The following is a 21,796-nucleotide window of genomic DNA, read 5'->3' on the forward strand; positions in this document are numbered from 1 at the left end:
GTGCTAAAGAACTGGAGACAAGCTAATGCAGGTTACATGTTTCAAGAAGGATGGTAGTGGTAAATCAGAGAATTACAGACCAGTGAGTCTCAGATCAATGTGGGAAAACTATTGGATAAACTCTGAAGGAGAGAATTAATCCCAACCTAGAGAGGAAATGTGTGACTGTGTGGGTCAACATGACTTTCTCAGAGGGAACTCATGCTGAGCAAAATTGATTGCACCTCCACACAACCACACGGCCCACAACATATGCGCACGCACGCGCACACACACACTCTCCTTCCACCACACTGTCAAATGACACCGCCCTCCCCCTCCCCCATGCGCATACACTGTCACACGCAACCTCCCTCACAAGCCAAGAGACAGCCTCTAATTTTCTGGGTTTTTTTGTTCTTAGTCTCAGTGACCCTGGATGTGGAAATTGTGAACCCATGGCTCGAGGTGTCTGAGGATCTGAAGAGTTTGAGGTGGACTGGGACCTAGAGGAGTCTCCCTGACAGTGAGAAGAGGTTTATGAACTGTCCCTGTGCCCTGGGATTAGAGGGATTCACATTAGGGAAACACTACTGGGTCGTGGAGTGGAGGGGAATCCGTACTGGAGTCTGTGAGTAGCCTCAGAATCTGTGGAGAGGAAGAAATTAGATTAGATTACTTACAGTGTGGAAACAGGCCCTTCGGCCCAACAAGTCCGCACCGCCCCGCCGAAGCGTAACCCACCCATACCCCTACATCTACATTTACCCCTTACCTAACACTATGGGCAATTTAGCATGGCCAATTCACCTGGCCTGCACATCTTTGGACTGTGGGAGGAAACCGGAGCACCCGGAGGAAACCCACGCAGACACGGGGAGAACGTGCAAACTCCACACAGTCAGTCGCCTGAGGCGGGAATTGAACCCGGGTCTCAGGCGCTGTGAGGCAGCAGTGCTAACCACTGTGCCACCGTGCCGCCCACAAATGGGTCAGTCTGAGCCCAGAGAATGGATTCTGGACCATTGGACAGATTGAGGGTCAGTTTCATATAAACTTCCACCCTCCATTCCATCCTCTTGTCAGTCAGATGCCCAGGAAGTGGGAGTTTATCTCAGTTATGAATCTGGGACAGTTTCATTTTACAATGTAGACATCAAGTCCCATCTCCATACTTCCACTGGAAATAAATTCACTGAGAAACTTTATCATTTCTTTGAAACATCTTACTTAAACCAGTTTCTGAGAATCTGATCCAGTTTGAATCTGGATCTGAGAAAGGTGCAGAAACTTGAGGTCACAACATTCCTGACCACATAGTGATCTAATGTCAGTGTATTCTTGAATCATGGGCATCTCTGGCTGACCAGCATTTATGCTTGTCCATAACTTCTATTGAATTAAATGGCTTGCTAGGCCATTTCAAAGGGCAGTTGTGATTCAACCACATTGTTATGGATCTGGAGTCACATGTAGGCCAGACCAGGTGAGGATGGCAGACTTCCTTCTCTGAAGGACATTGATGAGCCAGATGCAAATTGTTTCATGGTTATCAATAACTTTTTGACACCAGTTTTCTTTTTAATTGAATTCAAATTCTACCATCTGGTGGGATTTGAATCTGATCCCCAGAACATTACCTGAACTTCTGGATTAATAATCTAGTGATGAAATCAAGAGGCCATCATTTCCCCATGTCAGGGTGTTATTAAAGTATTAGGTTCTGGGTCAGAAGTCAGGGTTTGGGGATCAGAAAACAGCATGAACGAAAGGTTGTCACTCAATGTATCATTGAATTTCCAGTTGTATTTTATAAAATCCTAATCAAGCTGTAAATAAATTTAATGAAAATGCATGTGTCTCAGTATTAAAATGAAAAGTAAATTAAATCTCCTGTGCCTCTCTTTCTTTCACTTGTTCACTGCTTCAGTCAAACCCCTTAGTTCCACCTCCTCACCTGTTTCCCAGCCTGGAGCTGAGATTTCTCTGTGTATCCATCTCACATTCTGCACCTGGACCATGAAATCCTGAGGGGCAAGTCCAAACACTGAAGTGTGACAAAGCTGCATTTACATAGCATCCTCTATTAAGCTGCTTGTTTCATCTGTTGGGAAAAAATAGTGCAAAGTCTTATATCAGTTGATGTGAAAGTAAGAGGTGAGTCCCAAATCCTCTTAAAATCTAGGAAAGGTTCATTCCCAGTGGGATTGAGTGGATTTTATTTTTTGTGACAAGATCCCAATCAAATACAAGAAGTCGAACAGGGAGCCACTGTCCAGTGAAAAGTTTAAAACGTTTTTCAAATGTCTCTGATCAGCTGATTAGAGCCTGGAGCTGGTTCCTGTCAGTGTAAGGGAACAGGAGGGAGAGGCAACCTGAAACATTAAAGTCTCAGATACAAACAGAGTGACTAAAAACGAAACCCAGAAGTAAAAAGGAAGAATGCAGTGAGGCCTGTGAGATGAGACATGACCCACTGGGGTTTCCATTTAAAGAGAAATAATTCAGTCCTGTCCAATACAAGCTAACAGAACTTCTATAAATCAACAGCTCCTCAATAGTTTGTGGACGAAAGACCCCAGATAGTAGCCCTTTATCTACGTGTTGGGATGTAACTAATTTCTGGTCATATTTGGCAAAGGTTCTACTTTTGAATTTGGATGGACAGTTGTTACATGTCGCTGGAGTAGTACTGGAGATCAAGCCCTGCTATTCCTGCAATCTACGACACAATAAAATATAGGAGCAGATGCAGGTCATTCATTCCATCAAATCTGCTTTCCCATTCAATAAAATTATAGCTCATCCAATAAACCTCAACTCCATGTTTCTGCTTTTTCCCATAACTCTTGATTCCCTTCCTGATCTGTCAATGATAACCTTGAATATACTGAAAGATCCAACCTCGAAGCCCTCTATGGTGAAGAGTTCAGGGTTCACTGAGAGAAGACATTTCTTTATATCTCTTTTTAAATGTGCAACATTTTATTCTGAGATTATGCCTTGTGCTCATGAGAATATGAGGGAAAGATAGGTACAAACATAAAAAACAGAGAGGAAATGCTTCTTCAAACATTTGAGAAAGAAAATGCTGAACAGCGGCAGTGCTTATTTTTTCCCCAGCACCATAGTGTGAACATGCAGGAGTAGGACACGGTGAGGAACAACAAGTGTGTAAATCTTTATTTATATCCCACCACCAGGAAGAAAGGAAACACCAGTGTTGCCAATGACAAGCAGTGCCCTTCTCAACAAAGGGCAATGCTGCATGATCAGTGAAGGGGAGGGCAAGGATTAAATTAAAATAGAGTTGGAGGGGGAAATAAACACTTCACTCCTTATGGTGCCCATCTCTCCCTGAAAATCTCAAGAGTGTTGGTGAACACTGCGTGCTTCTTCCCCAGGGAAACCTGGGCTCAGATGTAACCATGGAAGAGGGGCAGGCAATTGGTCCTAACAACCAGCTCCACGGTATGTTGCCTGGATCTGTTTATTGCTGGTTTGCCGGGTCCAGGAGCAGAAGGACTTTTGTCTTTCTTAGTTTTCTTTCTTGGAATTTTTTCACAGCAGCAGCAAGAGTGCATTATGTCTCTCTCCAACTCCAGTTTGATTTTGTCTCACCTTTCATGGTGGATCTCAGTTTCCCAATGAAATACCTCAACTGAGGCTGATATCCAGCATTAAGTCACTTGTTACTTACATGTGGAGAGTACCTTGACACTGATCCACCTAGCTCAGTGCCAGCTGTCAGTTTGAACTGAATGGCATTCCTGTTCTTTTTTAAAATCTCTTATTATTCCCACGCTACTGCCTGACAGCGATAGTGCTGATTTTCCCCCAGCACCCACATCACGTGTCTGTTAGTGTCGGACACAGTAAAAAACAACATGTGTGGAAATCATTCTTTATATTCCACCACCAGGAAGACAGGAAACACCAGAGTGGCCAATAACAAGCATTGCCCTTCTCAACAAAGGACAATGATGTGTGATCAAACAGTGAAGGGGAGGGCAGGGATTAAATCAACATAGAGTTGGAGGGGGAAATAAAACACTCCACACCCTGTGGTGCCTATCTCTGCCTGAAAATCTCGAGGGTGTTGGTGGATACCACATGCTCCTTCTCCAGGGACACCTGGGCTCAGATATAACCACAGAAGAGGGGCAGACAATCGACCAAAATGACCCCTCCACTGCCTGCTGCCTGGACCTGTTTATGACCAGTTTGGCCAGGCCCAGGAGCAGAAAAACCTCTGTTTATTTTTATTAACAGCTTGGTTCTCAGCTGTCGTCTGCTGAAATCTTGACATTTGAAATAACTCCACAAGAGATTTGTATCCCATCACCACGTCACACCTTCTTTACACATGAACAGTCCTTGGCTTTAGTGCCACCTCTTCAGAGCCAGCTGTCAGAGCGCCAGAATCTCTGACACTCCTGTTTTGACTTTTACCTTGATACAGCTCCAACTACCTCAGAGCCAGCTGTCAGAGTGAGCAGGATGCCTGAGACTCCTTTTTTTTTTCTTTAGGCAGCTCTCAGAGTGAGCAAACCCCTGACACTTCTGTTTTTTTTAGCTAGCTCAGTACTGGCTTTTAGAGTGAACATAACCCTTGCCACTTCTGTTTATTTTCTTCTTTTTTTCCCACCTAACTGCGGTAGTGCTTATTTTTCCCGCAGCACCCATGGTGTGTGTGTACAGGTGCAAGACACAGTGAGAGACACAAGGTGCACGAATCTTTATTCAATTTCCACCACCAGGAAGATAGGAAAACACCCAAGTGGCCAGTGACAATCACTGCCCTTCACATCAAAGGACAAAACTGTGTGATCAAAACAGTGAAGGGGTGGGGAGGGTAGGGACTAAATCAAAATAGAGTTGGAGTGGGAAATAATACACTCCACTCCCTGCAGCGCCCACCTCTCCCTGAACAACTCCAGGGTGTTGGTGGACACCGTGTGCTCCTTCTCCAAGGACACCCGGGCTCTAACATAACTGCGGAAGAGGGGCAGGCAGTTGGCCCTAACGAACCCCTCCACGGCCCGTTGCCTGGACCTGTTGATGGCCAGTTTGGTCAGGCCCAGGATCAGAAGAACTTCTGTTTATATCTGTCATCCAGGGATCCCTGATTGGACCAGGTTAACAGTAAGATGGATTTGCCATGCTAAATTGGCCATAGCATGGGAAAAGCAGGATTACAGAGATAGGGTATGGTCTAGGTGGAATGCCCTTTGGACGGTTGGTGTGGACTTGTTGGGCCGAATGGCCTGTTTCCATGCTGTAGGAATTCTATGATCCTTCAGGGGGTAAAGACATCAAGGTTGCGATATCCACCATGGCCATCTCAGATTCCAAGATTTCTTTGACACTAGATGGAGGGATAGAACCCACAGGTTCTGACAGCATTGTCGGATCTGTTGTGTAAGTTTGCAGCTTTCATGTGGTCCAGGTGCTTGTTCAGAACTTCCCTACCTACCCAAACTTTGTACAACATGGAACCTGACCTTGCATTAACTCTTACGCACACACGGCCATTTCAGTGGTTTCAGCACCAAATTTCATCCCCTGAAATAAACTGCCTCTCTTATTTAGAGGAGTCTTGTGTCTGGCATTAGTGTTCCCGATGCCATTTCACCATTCAACTCAGATCTGGGGAGATCAGATTTAACCTGCTGTAGAGTCTTTTTCCCATTAGCATCTCTGCTGGAGCTATCCCTGTAGTTGTATGAGGGTTGATCCTATAACAGGAATCGGGACAGTTTGGTATCTAGTGAAACTGTATGTTGTTTCTTCAAGTCTGCTTTCAATGTTTGGACTGCTCTTTCTGCCAGACCATTGAACAATGGATAGTATGGAGCTGAGTTTATATGCCAAAAGCCATTCAACTAGTTGGTGGTACAGTGTTCAGCACTGCTGCCTCACAGCGCTAGAGATCTGGGTTCAATTCCTGCCTCAGGTGACTCTCTGTGTGGAGTTTGCACATTCCTCCGGGTGCTCTGGTTTCCTCCCACAATCCAAAAATGTGCAGGTTGAATTGGCCATGCTAAATTGCCTGCAGTGTTAAGTAAAAGGGTAAATGTAGGGCAATGGGTCTGGGTGGGTTGGTGTGGACCTTTTGGGCTGAAGGGCCTGTTTCCACACTGTAAGTAATCTAATCTAAATCTAAGTAAACTTTAGGAAATACTCAAATTCCCAGCTGATAAATGATGGCCCAATGTCTGTGACCAGCACTTCCAGGAGCCCGTTCTCACAGCTTTTCCAATATTGTTCCGATGATCGACAATTGAACTCTATGCACATCCAAATATTTCAAATAGACATCCACAATGACTAAGAACATTGAGCCCATGAAAGGACCTGTGTACTCAATGTGTAACTGAGTCTAAGCCATTCCCACAAATATGATGGAGCTGCTGGTGGTACTTTTTGTCCTTGTTGGCATTCGGGGAACTGCCCACTAATGTCGCTTTCTCTGCATTTAATCCTGACCACCAGACATAACTTCTCACCAACATCTTCATTTTGGACACCCCTAGGTGAACCTGATGGAGTTCAGCCTTTGCTTGGGACAATCACCCTTGCTCCCCATAATAAAATGCCATCCTCTCAGGTGATCTGGTCTCACTGGGTCTAGAAATGTTTCAATTCAGGTTGTTGTGGTACTTTTGTTGCCTCCATCAATACCAGCTGTTCTAATTTTGACAGCACCAGATCTTTTTGAGTGCACAGTCAGATATTGTCAGTGGTGACTGGAAGGGTGTCCAGAAAGCTTAAAACCAGAACAGGCTCTTCCAGTGGTGGCACCATTGCTGGTATATCTGACAGTGGGAGGCAGCTCAATGCATTTGCCTTTGCTACTTGGCTTCCTGGATGGTGTTCCAACTGTAATTATATGCATTTAGAATGACAGACCACCGCTGAATGTGACCTGAAGCCGAGGCCAATATGGTCTTGTCCTCTTTGAATAGCCCGAACAAGGATTTGTGGTTCATTACTGTCACACATTTACATTCTTAAAGGTATCGGTGGAACTTTCTCACACCGAAGAAGACTGCCAAACCTTTGTTCACTATCTGGGTCTATTTGCACTCTTATCAGCTAACGTCCAGGAAGCATGGGCTATTGGCTGTCCTATCCATTGAACCAATCTGTGAGCCACACTACCCCAATACCAGAAGAGGAAGCATCACACCAGATCTTGTTTGGGATCATAGGCTACCAACGCCCCTTAGTTGATGATAGCTGTTTATTCTCTTCCCTAAAGGCTACTCTTGACTATGAGACCATTTCTAAGGCTGACCTCTTTCAATGGCAGATGTAAGGGGAGAAGAATGGAGTCCAGATTACGTAATTTCTGTAATAACTCATTAATCAAGGAAAGACCAAAACTCCAGTACAGGGATGTGATTTGAGGCACTTTTGATTACTCTCACTTTTCCGTCCAATGGCTGTAACACAGTCTTGTCAACTCTGTAGCCCAACTACGTTGTTGGGGTGCCTGAAACATACAATTTTTTTTTCTGAGGCATATGTGTGCCTTGGGGAAATGTTTACAGTTTAGGTCCAAGTTATGTAAGTCCTTTTTATTGTTCTTCCCTGTTATTAGCACCTCATCCAGATAAATGGAAACCTAGAATAGACCTTGTAAAATGTACTCCAGGGTCTGCTAAAAAATGGCACAGACTTATGACACCCCAAATGGCAGTCTCACATATTAATACAGACCCTTATGGATATTAATTGTAGCATACTTCTGGGAATCCCCATTTAATCATAAATGCAAGCATGTCCAGCTTTGTGAAGGACAGCAGCAGCAGCGCCCAGTCCCATCCTCACCAGCTTTGTGTATAAATTCTCTATGTGAGAGATTGGGTATTTATCCAGCTGTGAGAAGCAGTTTATCATTTGCTTAAAATCCCCACAAAGCTGATCTGATCTGTCGAGCTTCACAATTGTTAAGACTGACCCAGCCCATCCTGCAAACTGGACTGGTTTACGATTCCTTCAATTTTCAGCCCCCTGATTTCTGCTTTTACTCTTGCACACAAGGCAAATGGCACTCACTCAGGCCTTGCAGAATCATGAAATTGCTTACTACTCGACTTGCAAAATATTCGTGGCTCCTTTGATAGTTCCGAGATGTTCCAGAGAATCTTCCAGGTGCTTAATTAGGACTCCATGCTGGCAGCCATTTTCTAAATAAAAAATCGAATGGATCAAGCTTCTTAAATAACAGCATGATACCAGAAATAGTTGTGTATATGGCACTGGGATACCATACCTATTACAGAAACATGGCTCCGGGAATGGCAGGACTGGAAGCTTAATGTTCCAGGGTATAGATGCTCATACGAAGGTTGGAGAGGGGTGTATGTATGTGTGTGGGGTGGGGGTGGGGCTGGGGGTGCAGAGTGGCATATTTGGTTACTGATAACATTATATGTACTGTAGATAGTGAGAGTATTCCTGGGACTATGTTGAGTGAAGTTATTTAGGTAGAATTGAGAAATAACAAAGGGTATGATCACCTTATAGGGATTGTCTTACAGATCCCACAAAAGTCAGCAGGAAATTGAGAAGTCAATTTGAAAGGAGATCTCAGATATCTGTAAGAATAATAGGATGTTAATGGTAGGGGAATTTTAACTTTCCAAACATAGACTGGAACTGGTCATTATGTTAAGGGCTTGGATGGAGAGGAATGTTTTAAGAAAATTTTCTTATTCAGCATGTGAATGTACTGACTCGAAAAGGAACAAGACTTGACCTTTTCATCGGAAATAAGGCAGGGCAAGTGACTGAGGTGTCTGTGGGGAGCACTTTGGGGTCAATGATCATAAGTATATTAGTTTTAAAATAGTGATGAAAAATTATTTTCTGATCTAAAAGATGCATTTCTAAATTGGATAAGGCTAATTTTGACGGTATTAGACTTTCAAAGAACTTTCAAAAGCTGATTGGGAGAAGTTACTCGCAGGTGAAGGGACAGCTGGAAAACGGGAAACATTCAAAAAATGAGCAAGTCCATCACTGACACAATAGACAAACATTTATTTAGGTTTGAGTTTGCAGTGACAAAGGAAGGCTACTCATATACCCTGCCATACCTTCCCCTAGAGAACAGTGAATAATATCCTCCAGACCCGCAGATCATTGCACCCAATAAAGATGGTGGCAGTAACCTCATCACCTGAGGCCCGCAGCCGGTTTTTTCCATTTGCTGTAAAAGCGGGAGCAGGAAGTTCAATCTGGAAGCACACTTGTCTTCAGGTTGTTTACGGAACCTCCCAGTCGATATTTTCTTTTCTTACAATTACATTTTAGCTTGCTCAAAAACTGCGTGAATCCCTGTAAGATTCTGTAAATCTCTTCTTTAGAAATAGAATCAGTCTGAATATTGGGACACAAACAGACAGACTTTAACCTCACACCTTCAATGAGCTGTCATGACATCTGTTGTTAAAGTTCCTCCCACTTCTTCTGAACCAATCGCCTGTTCCACACAGCAACAAACACACCTCACAGCGGCACTGCGTCTGTGCGCAAATTCCATCGGGAGGAATATCACTCCGATTGGTTGGAGAACCGCTCCCTCTGGGTCCTCCGAACGCCACCTCTTTTTCTATTGTCCGGATCTGCCGTCAATCACCCCCTGGCCCGAGGTGATTTGGTAAGAGACAAAAACAGTCGAAATAATCCTGAGCATGTGCAGTGTTTCCACGTTCACCAGCTGGTCCTCAGCTCCAGGAGTGAGGAAGGAATGTGTCCCAGGTGGCCTCCTACATGGTTCACAGCTCCTAGACCTGGAGCACAAGCCCCTTTGCAACTGGCGTTAGATTCAGCCAGAACAACGAAGTTGTCAAATCAGAGATTAGGGTCGAACAAGGATCTAATCCTGATTGAAAGTTAAATGGCTGCTTTAAATTTCCAGTCTGAAAATCACTGTGGTCGTCATGGTCCGAAAATTCAGAACATCTGTTCCTCTCAGCATAACGCAATATCTTGCACTTACATATAAACTTTTACAGAATATGCAAAAACAGAAAATGTGGAGAAATTCGGCATCTCATCTTGTTCCAGATAACCAACATCTGGAGTTCTTTGTTTTACTTTCACATATTAATCCACCCAAAGTGCCTCGCAGATGCTTGAAACATTGACTTAAAGAGGTCTATTTTATCTTGCACACCTTAATGAAGGTTGGAGAGATTTTGGGAATGAATTCCAAAGCTTGACTCCTTGGCAGCTGAAAATAAAGGCACCAATAATGGTAAAAATTACCCAACACCAAGTTATAGTCCAATAGATTTGTTTTGAATTACTAGCTTTTGAAGCACTGCTCCTTCATCGGGTGATTGTCTTTGTACACCCCAGTCCAACACCAGCACTCCAAATCATGGCTACCAATAATGGTCAGCATAGCGCCTGAGAAGGGATTTGGCAAGTGTGTATAGGAAGGGGAATTGGAGAACTGCAGGGAGCTCAGAGGGTCTTTAGAGTGGAGGAAGTTCCTGTGTCATTAGGTTAACAATGCCTAACCAGGCTCTTTTAGAGTCTGATCAAAATGATTACCACGTTCTTCAGTTGACCCTGTCACCCTGTTTAACCAGGTAATCTCTTCCATTCATTTGGTATCTTGTGTGTCAGACTGTGTCATAACTTGTTGACTGTCTGTAACATTTAATGTAACTATTTCAGATTTGAAATATTTGAAGAATTTCTTGGTTCTGCAATGCCAACACAAGACATAATCTTTATTAATAATAATTCAGTTCCCAACTTCATCTGTCATTTCTGCCTGGAACTGTGATTAATTATCGAGCTCTTGAGCAGTTGGGAGTGTATTTAAATATAGTTGCAATCTATACTAGTTCCCCAGATTCAATCACAGTTCCTGGCATGAATATGGAATGTTCGCTGAACATTAATAGAAGGTGCAGGGAGAGCAGAAGAAATATGGCGAATACACAATGTGTGATCAGTTTCTGAAGGTTTCGAATTCAATGTTGAAAACTTGAGACTGTAAAGTCTCTAAATAGCAGAAGCGCAGAGAGCTGTGATCAGACTGGCAGATTATACAGAGTGATGGGATGTGAAATTCAAAATATTGGAACGTAAAAGGATCTCTGCTCGTGAAGATAGATGATTTTCTACCTGTCGTGGAGGTCTGGGTAATACAAATCGCCATTATTATCGAATTCTGATCAAACTACGAACTAGAGCAGAACGACAATTGTAAAGAGAAATTTCAGTTCTGACAAGTGGTTTCTGGGTTCAATTTTAATCTCTGTCCAAGTGCTGCCAAAGCTGCTGTTTCTCCAATGTTCTGGTTACAGAGAGAAAAAGAATTGCTCTGTTACAGATTAATTGGATGAGACGGATTGCCTAGATTGGCCAAGAACTCCAGAAATTCAGAATGTTGTTCGTTGAAGATTGACGTTTAGCTTCGCTATTCTGCATTCCCATTCTCGAACCATTTCCCCGAATCAGATACAGCTGCATGTAAAACATTCGCTAATGGCTCGTGGAATACCCACAATCCCTTGTGTCGTGGAACCCGCTCTATTTGCAGTCACGGACTGGTCCTCCAACCAATGGGAGTGAATGAGAGACGAGACTGGAGAACCCGGTGAAGAGAGAGCGAGAGCTTCAGAGAACTTATTATTTCAGCCCGTTCTGCCTCCATTACCAAAGCCAAGAGCTACTAGATTTTTCAAACAGTTTGAGCAAATTACACTGTCTATACACTCCCGTTTAATTATATTCCTCAATACCGCTACATCACGCTTAATGCTTATGTCCTGAGATGCATCTGATAGTTTCAAGAAGACATATTTGACACCCAGTCATAAAGGGCGTCATTAGAAAGGACAGTTAATCGAAGTGATCATGGTTAATTGGGAAAGAATAGAGGAGAGGTTTCGGTTCGGAATTTCAGAGCTTCACACAAAGTCATGGCCGCCACTGGTGGAATAATTAAACCCAGGGAAACCAAAGAGGCCGGAATGAGAGGAACTCAGGGGGTGATGTGATTGAGGGTGACAGAGATAGGGAATGGACAAGGCCATGCACAGAGTTACTAACAAAGATGTTAATTTTAAATCTGAGGCATTACTTGCTCAGGGGCCAAAGTCGGTCAAAACTTTGACAGGACTTCCAGGATTTAAAAGATCTTGCATTTGAATGAAATTGCTTATGTTCAAGCAGGTGAGTTAAGTGAGCCAAAAGGATGTCAAGTTCTTTGGAGTTCTTTGAAGAAGTACTTGTGTTCCAGGGAAAAGAGAACTCGTAAATGTATTGTACCTAGATTTACAGAATTTGAGCTGGGCTACATCAAAGGTTATTACAGAAAATAAAAGTTCACAGTGTAGGGTGTAACTTGTTGCCATTGATAAGAAATTGGTTATCTTACAGGAAACAGGAATAGGAGTAAATGGGTTTTTTTCCGGCTGGCAGGATGCCACGAGAGATGTGCTACAGGAGATGGTTCTTGAGCCTCAATACATTGCAATTTGTGTGTATGGTTTGAATGAAAGGATGAAGGGCCTGTTAGCTAACTTTACTGATGACACAAAGATAGGTAGGAAAGTGAGTTGTGAAGGAGCTGATATAGGATGTGGAAATGTTAAGTGAAGGGACAGAGATCTGTGGGAAAGTGGGAAATCGTTCATTTTTGCAGGAAGCATTAAAAAAATGCATATTATCTAAATGATGAGAGTTTGCAAAGAGTTGCAGCGAGTTCTGGGTGTCCTTATTCATGAAACACAGAAGGGCAAAACTGAGGTACAACCCTGAAGTAATCAGGAAAGTTAATAAGCATGTTGTGGCTTATTGCAAGGGGAATTGAATGCAAGAGGACGTTCAGTTACACAGGACATTGGTGAAGCTGCATCTTGGGCATTGTTTACAGTATTGGTCATTGTACTCAGAGAGGGATATTAATGCATTAGAAACAGTTCAGAAATGGTTTACATGACTAACAACTGGAATGAGTGATTGCTGTATGAGGACCTGATAGACAGGCCTGTATTTTCTGAAGTTCAGAGTCCTGATGTGCTTCACTGAAACGTAAGTCCATGAGTGGACTTGATCATGCGAATGTTGAAGGGTTGTTTCCTCTTGTGGGAGAATCTAGAATTAGGACTGATAGTTTAAAAACAAAAGGGTGCACATTTCAGACAGAGATGAGGAAACAGCTTTTTTTTTGAGGGTTGTGAATCTTTGGAATTCCCTTTCTCAGAAGGCAGTGGATTAGAATCTTTAAATATCCTTAAGGCTCAATTCCTCTTGTTATGAAGGCAAGCATGCTATTAGCTTTCTTCACTGCCTGCTGTACCTGCATGTTTGCTTTCATTGACTGATGCACAAGAACACCGAGATCTCGTTATACTTCCCCTTTACCTAACTTGACTCCATTTAGATAGTAATCTGCCTTCCTGTTCTTGCCACCAAAGTGGATAACCATACATTTATCCACATTAAACTGCATCTGCCATGCATCCATCCACTCACCTCACCTGTCCAAGTCACACTGTATTCTCATAATATCCTCCTCACATTTCACCCTGCCACCCAGCTCTGTGTCATCAGCAAATTTGCTAATATTACTTTTAATGCCTTCATCTATATTGTTGATGTATATTTTAAACAGCTGCGGTCCCAGCACTGAACCTTGTGATACCCCACTGGTCACCGAAAGGGACCCGTTTATCACTACTCTTTGTTTCCTGTCAGTCAGTCAATTTTCAATCCAAGTCAGTCCATTGCACCCAATACCACGTGCCCTAATTTTGCTCACTAATCTCCTGTGTGGGACCTTTTCAAAGGCTTTCTGAAAGTCCAGGTACACTATATCCACTGGCTCTCCCTTGTCCATCTTGAGGATGGGCAATAAATGATGGCTGAGCCAGTGACACTCATGCACCATTAATTAGTTGTGTTAAAAACTCTAACTTAGCAGCTAGTATCAATGTGAGTGTATTTGCTGCTTTCTGGATGTGGACAGTCAGTCTCTGTCAACTCAGATTTGTGATTAAATTTTATTTTAAGAGGAAGCATCTCGAAAGAGGAGGTAGGACATGCACTTTTTTGACAAGGATTGAAAATTGATGAAATTACTCTGGTAAGTCTTTGTGGTGAATTCATGAGAAACTGTTTAATATTTACAGGATTAATGATGAAACTGGTAATCATCTGTCACTTACAGATGTTGTCTGGTCCATTGAAAAATCCAACATCCTTTTACTGTTTCCAATGTAGACAGAAATGGTGGAGGCTATTAAACCTAATAAAAAGTCAGATAAGTACCTTTGTGCTGATTATAATTTACAATTTAAATTGTTATATATGCAAATATCAAAAAGTATATTTAGGTACTCAATTATCAAGAAACCTGGATTAATATGGCCTTGAATATCATTGCCATCAAGGCAGCATATGACCGAGTGTGACACCAAAAAGCCTCAGTGAGACTGAAATCAGGTGAAATCTTCCACTGGTTGGAATTGTACTGAACACATTTGAGAATAGCTGTGATTATTTTGAGGTCAAACATTTCTATCACTGGCTATCACAACATCAGCTCCTCATTCCTGAGTCGTACGCTCAACGATCTGCAGCTTGTTCGTCGGGAATGTTACCTCTGATTCATGCCAGAGATGGGGAGGTTTGCTGATGATTGCACAATTTCTGGCACCATTTACAACCACTCAAATCGAGAAGCAGTTCATGGTCACATACAGCAAAACCAGGTAATATTAACACTGATGAGTGAAAGTAATGACAAGCAGTGAGCATCTCCAACAAGACAGAATCTATACATCAGCCCATAAAAGTGACAAGAGGTGAGCATCTCCAACAAGACAGAATCTATACATCAGCCCTGACATCCATGGTAATGCAATTCATCACCATCACCACAATATCCTGGATGTTAACATTGATGAGAAACTGAACTGGGTCAAACATGCATACATCGTTTCCCCAACTACTCTTCCCCATATATTCACATCCCCCCAACATACATGTACACACACAGACACAGAGCTACACGCACATCAGTTCTCCACACATACTTTAGATTGTCGGATATTACAGTACAGAAGCAGGCCATTTGAATCACTTGTCTTTACTAACTCCAAAAGGGATAAGCAGTTAATCCGAATTTTCAGCCCTGTCTCTCTCTCTCTCTCTCTCTTACACCCAGTGGAAACAGAATATCCTCCTAAACCCTGTGAAAGTTGTTTATTATTTTGAACACCCAACAATAAGGTTACGTCTTCACCTTCTCTGCGTCAAGGAGAAGACCAATTTCACTAAACTTTTCCTTCACTCGTAAAATCCCTCATTCCGTAATAGATTTCCTTTGAACTCTCGACGACTTTCACATCCTTTCTTAAATTAGGTGCCCAAAACTGAACACAATACTCTAAATGTGATCTGACCAATGATTTGTAGAAGTGTTACATCACGTCCTTGCTTTTATGCTCTGTGCCTCTATTTATAAACCAAAGGATCCCACAAGTTGCGTTAACAAATGTTTCAACTTGCCTGGCAACTTTCAGAGAAACATCCACATGAGACCCAAGGTCCTTCTGCTGCTGTACTCTCCTCAAAGTTGTACCACTGAGCCTGTTTTGTCTCTCCACACTTCTTCTGCTAAAATATGTTACCTCACATTTCTGTGCAGTAAGATAACCAGAGAAAGATGACACATTTGGGACCAAGGAGCCACTCTATGTGTAGAGCTGGAGGACATTGGTAGGGTATTAAATGAATACTTCACTTCTGACTTCACTTGGGAGAAGGAGCATGTTGATACAGAATTCAGGGAGAGGTCCTGTGAAGTCTATGAGCAGATTTACATGGGCTGGGGAGGGGCGGGGGGTAGGAGGAGGAGGTAAAGCAGATTTTTTGACAGTGGATGATTCCCAGGTCCAGAAAAGATATACCTGAGGTAGCTGTGAGAAGCAGGCAAGAAATTACAGGGGCTCTGACCCCCAATGTTAAATTCCTCTTGGGCCACAGAGAAGATGCCAGTGTACTGGAGATTAGCTAAGGTGGTTCCACTTTTCAAGAAGGTTATCAGAGATTAACCAGGGAATTACGGACCAGTGAGTCTCACATGAGTGGTAGGGATACTATTGGAAAAAATCCAGGAGAGAGTTAACCTCCACTAGGAGGGGCAAGATGTGATCAAGGAGAGCCATTTGATTGAACTTTTAAGGGGGTGACCATGTTTTAGGTTACAGGAAGTTATCAAGGTTTTGGTCAAAAACACAGATCAATGGCAGGTGGAATTTATTCCTGAAAAGTGTGAGGTGATGCACTTTGGGAGAAGTAACAAAACAAGGGATACTCAACGAATGACACAAAACTAGGAAGCTCTGAGAGATCTTATGGAGCTTATCCATACATCCATGAAAATGGATGAACATGTTAATATAAGGTTAAGAACGTGCTTACATTTATTCGCTGATACTCAGATGATAAGAGCAGGGATGTTATGTTTAAGCTGTACAGGAGTTTGGGTTGCCCCCACTGGAGTACTGTTGCAGTTCTGGTCTCCTCACTAAAGAAAGGATGTGGTTGTATCGGGGGAGTGTGTAGAGGAGGTTCACTGGCATATTCCCTGAGCTCAAACATTTTCGCTATGAAGAGAGTTTGCATAGGCCTAGGTTGTTTTCTTTAGAGCAGGGAATGCTGGGGAGGGATAGGGAGCAGCTGCTGTCCTTAGGTATAGGGTCAATAATGAGGGGACATAGTTTCAGATGAAGGACAGGAGGTTTCTGCAGTATTTGAGGAAAACCTTTTTCCACCAGCACTGCCTGGGAGGGCACAACTTATTAAAAGTATATGAATGAAAACTTGAAATATCATTGGCAACAGGCCAAGAGTTGGAAAGATGGATTCCTGTAGCTATGCTGGTGCAAAACCAATGAGTTGAAAGGTCTCTCCTGTGCTGTATGACTCTGTGGCTCATTTTTACCTGTATTTTATTTACAGTAGTACAGAAATTATACATTAAAGCAGACTCATGTGACAATTTATGGGGCAATTGGCTGAGAAATGCTCAATTTTCACCTGGTCATTCTGAATATTTTCTATTTTCGATATTTTTATTTTAAAAAGTCTCTTCAGCAAAAATGGTTGCTGCCTCTGGGCTAGGCTGATATGGAAACAATGCTGACCAGAACAAAATATTGTGTGTCCATCATCAGCAGCAAAGGCTGTAGCTTCAGTGTGAGAGCAGAAAGAGGGAAGTGAAACAGGGAAATAAAATGTGTTGATAAGAGACTGAGAAAGATCTTGCTGTAACATATCTCCCTGTTATTGCTTGGGAATTCCTCAGCACTTCATAATCAATGGATTATTTTTGACATGGGATTAATGTTGTTAGCAACTTTTGAAATTGCTCCTAATATCTATTGGATTGAATTTGTTTGAAAAGGAGAGATTAAATTCACTTTATGAATTGACAATATGGCAATATTTGAATGGTCATGCTAATTGAAATATTATAATGTAGTTCCTACATTCTCCTCTATTTTATAAACCATGAGAAAGCTCTTGTTAAATTGGCTTTCAGATTTATACACAGAGAGAGAGGCCATTCAGTCTGTCTTGTCTGTTCCAGCTCTCTTACTAGCAATTCACTGTTGGTATTTATCTGTTTTTTCCCACTAGTCCTGCAAATGTTTGCTCTTCAGTTAATTGTCCAATTCTCTGTTGAAAGACATGATTGCCTTTGCATCCACCAGACTCTCAGGCAGTGCATTCCAGATGTTATCCTCTCACTACAGAAATACATTTATCTTCATATATCTGTTCTCATTGGAAAGAAGAAGACTAAGGGGGGATTTGATAGAGACATACTAGATGATCAGAGGATTAGATAGGGTAGACAGTGAAAGAATTTTTCCTAGGATGATGGCGTCAGCTTGTACGAGAGGAAATAACTACAAATTGAGGGGTGATAGATTTAAGACAGATGTCAAAGGAAGGTTATTTACAAAGAGCATGGTAAAGGCGTGGAATGCCCTACCTGCTAATGTAGTAAACTCAGCCACATTAGGGAGATTTAATCAATCCTTAGATAAGCACATGGTTGATTTTGGGATAATGTTGGGAAGCAAGCTGAAAATAGTTCACAGGTCGGCACAACATCAAAGACCAAAGGTCCTGTTCTGCGCTGTATAGTTCTATGTTCTATCTATGTTCTATCTCAGGAAAAGGAGGTACTTGAACTTGTTCTTGACCATTTCCACCAATGGGTTCAGTTTCTCCTGATTAGTTGTGTCCAGAGCTTTCATTATTTTGAATTATTCTAACAAATCTCCTCTCAACATTATCTTCTCTAAGGAAAACAGCCCCAGGTGTCCTATCCACATATTGAAGTACTTCACTCCTGGACACATCCCACCCTCTTAATCTTTCCTGCAACCTCTCTAATGTTGTTATACTCTTCTTAAAGTGAGCTGCCCAAATCCAGATTCAATGTTCCAGTTTAGGAGAAACCAGACTTTGGAACCCTCTTTTCTTGGAATTTATTAAGCTTCAAGATTCAGAATCTGTGAACAAAGACAAAGTATTCAGGATAGTGGGATGGAAAATTTCATGGCACTCAGCAGGACTGAGGATATTTCTGAGTATTGGATTCCTGTAACTGACAGGCTTGTGAGAAACAGGATCTATCTACCTAAAAAAGAGGGCCTCGGGAGGAAGATATCCAGATTGTTCCGATCATCACCTACCAACCCTACTGATCCTTCTTTACCTGTCTGTAAACATGTTACACCATCAGATCGTTCCATAACCAATAGTTTCCAAAGCATATTAGTTACCTTCACACAAAATCCCATTTACCTCGACTTGAGAACACAAATTTCCAAACTATAACATTGTAGATCTTTGTCCTAGAATAAAAGTATAAAAAGTAAAAAGGTAACTTTACATATCATACATACTTAAATTTTTCAATTGCTGTTACCCATATCACAATGTCTATTCTATTTATTAAAAAATCACTCAGACTGTGAGAATTCACATGAAATACACAACAAGTGTCCAGAACAATCACAGTCTATACAAGTCCATTTTGCTGATATCATACTGTTTTCCTCCTTGTTAGATTATGAGAAATCATCTCTGGTAATAACATCTTTTCATGTAAATGATGGATTTTCAAATTATGTGGTTGCTGAATTAAACTCCATGGAATCATCTGAAATTCGTGCAATAAAATCTCACTGAAAAGAAATGATTATGGTCTCTGTACATAACAGTCTTTGCAGAGTTGTTAGATTTTTAGAGTGTAAAATGCTGTAGAGTCTTTACTTTGATAGTCAAATATTCTTTGGCATGAAGTTTGTTCACATCAAAAACAACTGACTGACTATTTGATCCCTATCTTGTTCCCTTATAATAACATTACGCCAACATTAATATTGCTGGCATTAACAGCAGTTTAAATGGTTTATCAGAATTCAGTGTTACTGATGTGATAGCACAGATTCAACTTGCCAAAGGTACTCTGATGTTTGCTTTGTCCATTCAAAATGGTTCCTTTTTTGAACTTGTCAAAGAATTGAATACAATGCTGAAATTCAGATTAAAGTTCCAATAAAATCCACTCATAGAGTCATAGAGATGAACACACTTGTCCATGCCGACCAGATATGCAAACACACAGCCCATACCCCTCCAAACCCTTCCTATTCATATACCCATCCAGATGACTTTTAAATGTCTCTCTCTCTCTCCTGATTCCCATGGACTGGATCCCCTTGTACCAGCTTCAGTCAGAAGCTGCCATGATATTGGGGGTAGTTATTCGCAACTTCTGGAATTCTGCTCTTTCGTCCTTGATTAGACCAATGATCTAATGAGGTCAGAGGTAAAGTTGTCGTGGTGCATTCTAAACAGAGCCTCAGTGAGTCGGATATTGCTGAGTGAGTGCAGCTTGCTCATTCTGTGAATGGTTCCTGCCATCACTTTACTGAGGATCGAGAGGAGCTTGATATGTCAGTGATTGTCCAGATGGGATTTGTCATGTTTCTGTTTTGTGGTAAGGACATATCTGAGCAGGTTTTCCACATTCCAGTGTTGCAGCTTGTTGGAATCCGTGTGTGACAACATACACAGGGTCCCTCTCACAAATCCCACAACATTTGGAAGTTACCTCAGTTCAGTCACTTGAGCTCTTAAAGCAAGAAAGTTAAATGAATACACAGCTGGTGTGGGATTCAAACAAATAGTGACATTACAAATTGGTGACTAGTTCCAGCACAAAGAGAGAGAGAGAGATGTCTCTCCCAAAGTGACCGTGAGGGAATGATCTGCATTAGGGATTTAAAGGGTGTACTGTACAACACATTCCAGCTATGGGTCCCACATGGTTAAACACATCATCCAGACCCACTCCTGTTGTTAGGTACCAGTAAAACTGGAATCAGTGGGAATCAGGGAGCAAACTCTCTATTGGTTGGAGTCAGATTGGCACATAGGAAGATGTGATGTTTATTGGAGGTCAATCATCTCAGCTCCAGGATATCTCTGGAGTTCCTCAGGGTAGTGTCCTCAGCCCAACCATCTTCAGCAGCTGCATCAATGACATTCTTTTAAACTTTAGATTAGATTACTTACAGTGTGGAAACAGGCCCTTCGGCCGAACAAGCCCACACCGACCCTCCAAAGAGAAACCCACCCCCCCATATTTACCCCTGACTAATCCATCTAACACTATGGACAACTTAGCATGGTCAATTCACCTAACCTGCACATCTTTGGGCTGTGGGAGGAAACTGGAGCATCTGGAGGAAACCCACACAGACACAGGAAGAATGTGCAAACTCCACACAGACAGTTGCCTGAGGTGGGAATTGAACCTGAGTACCTGGCACTGTGAGGCAGCAGTGCTCACCACTGAGCCACCGTGCCACCCTCTTTCATAAGGTCAGAAAGAGAGATGTTCACCAAAGGTTGCACAATGATCAGCACAATTCGCAACTCCTCAGACACTGAAACAATCCATGTTCAAATGTAACAAGATCTGGAAAATATTTAGGCTTGGTCTGGCAAATGACAAGTAACACTTATGTCACACAAAGGCCAGATGACCAACTCCAATAAGAGACAATCTAACCACCATTCCTTCACATTCAATGGTGATATTGTCACTGGATTCCCCACTATCAACATCCTGGGGCTTAACATTGACCAGAAACTTTACTGGATTTGCCACATGAACACCATTGTTACAAAGATTGGTCAAAAACTCAGAATACTGTAGCAGATAACTTACCTCCTGACTCCCCAAAGCCATCCACAAGGCATAAGTCAGGAGTGTGATGGAGTACTCCCCAGTTGCCTGGATTGGTGAATTCCAAGAAGAAGCTTGACACCATCCAGGACAAAGCAGCCCCTGCTTGACTAGCTCCACAGTCACAAACATTTATTCCCTCCATCACTGAGATTCAGTAGCAGTAGTGTGTAATATTTACAAGATGCACTGCAAAATTCACCAAGGTTCCTCAGACAGACCTATCAAACCCACAACCACTTCCATATAGAAAGACAAAGACAGCAGATACATGGGAACACCATCACCTGCTAGTTCCCCTCCAAGCCACTCACCGTCCTGTATCACCATTCCTTCACTGTTGCTTAGTTAGAATCCCAAAACTCAGTCCCTGATGGCATTGTGAGTCTTCCTACAGCAAATGGACTGCAATGGTCCAAGAAGGCAGCTCACCATCACCTTCTCAAGGGGCAACTCAGGACTGCCAACAAATACTGCACATTCAACAATGTCCACGTC

General features: G+C 42.3%; 1 protein-coding gene across 1 annotated transcript in view; it reads left to right on the top strand.

Moving 5' to 3' along the window:
• LOC140455262 (zinc-binding protein A33-like) overlaps positions 1 to 21,796 on the top strand; it is a 260,630-nt gene that overhangs the window by 159,012 nt on the left and 79,822 nt on the right. The gene's annotated exons all lie outside the window — the stretch shown is intronic.

The sequence above is a fragment of the Chiloscyllium punctatum genome, chromosome 30 (genome assembly GCF_047496795.1).
Source record: "Chiloscyllium punctatum isolate Juve2018m chromosome 30, sChiPun1.3, whole genome shotgun sequence".
Classification (NCBI taxonomy): Eukaryota; Metazoa; Chordata; class Chondrichthyes; order Orectolobiformes; family Hemiscylliidae; genus Chiloscyllium; species Chiloscyllium punctatum.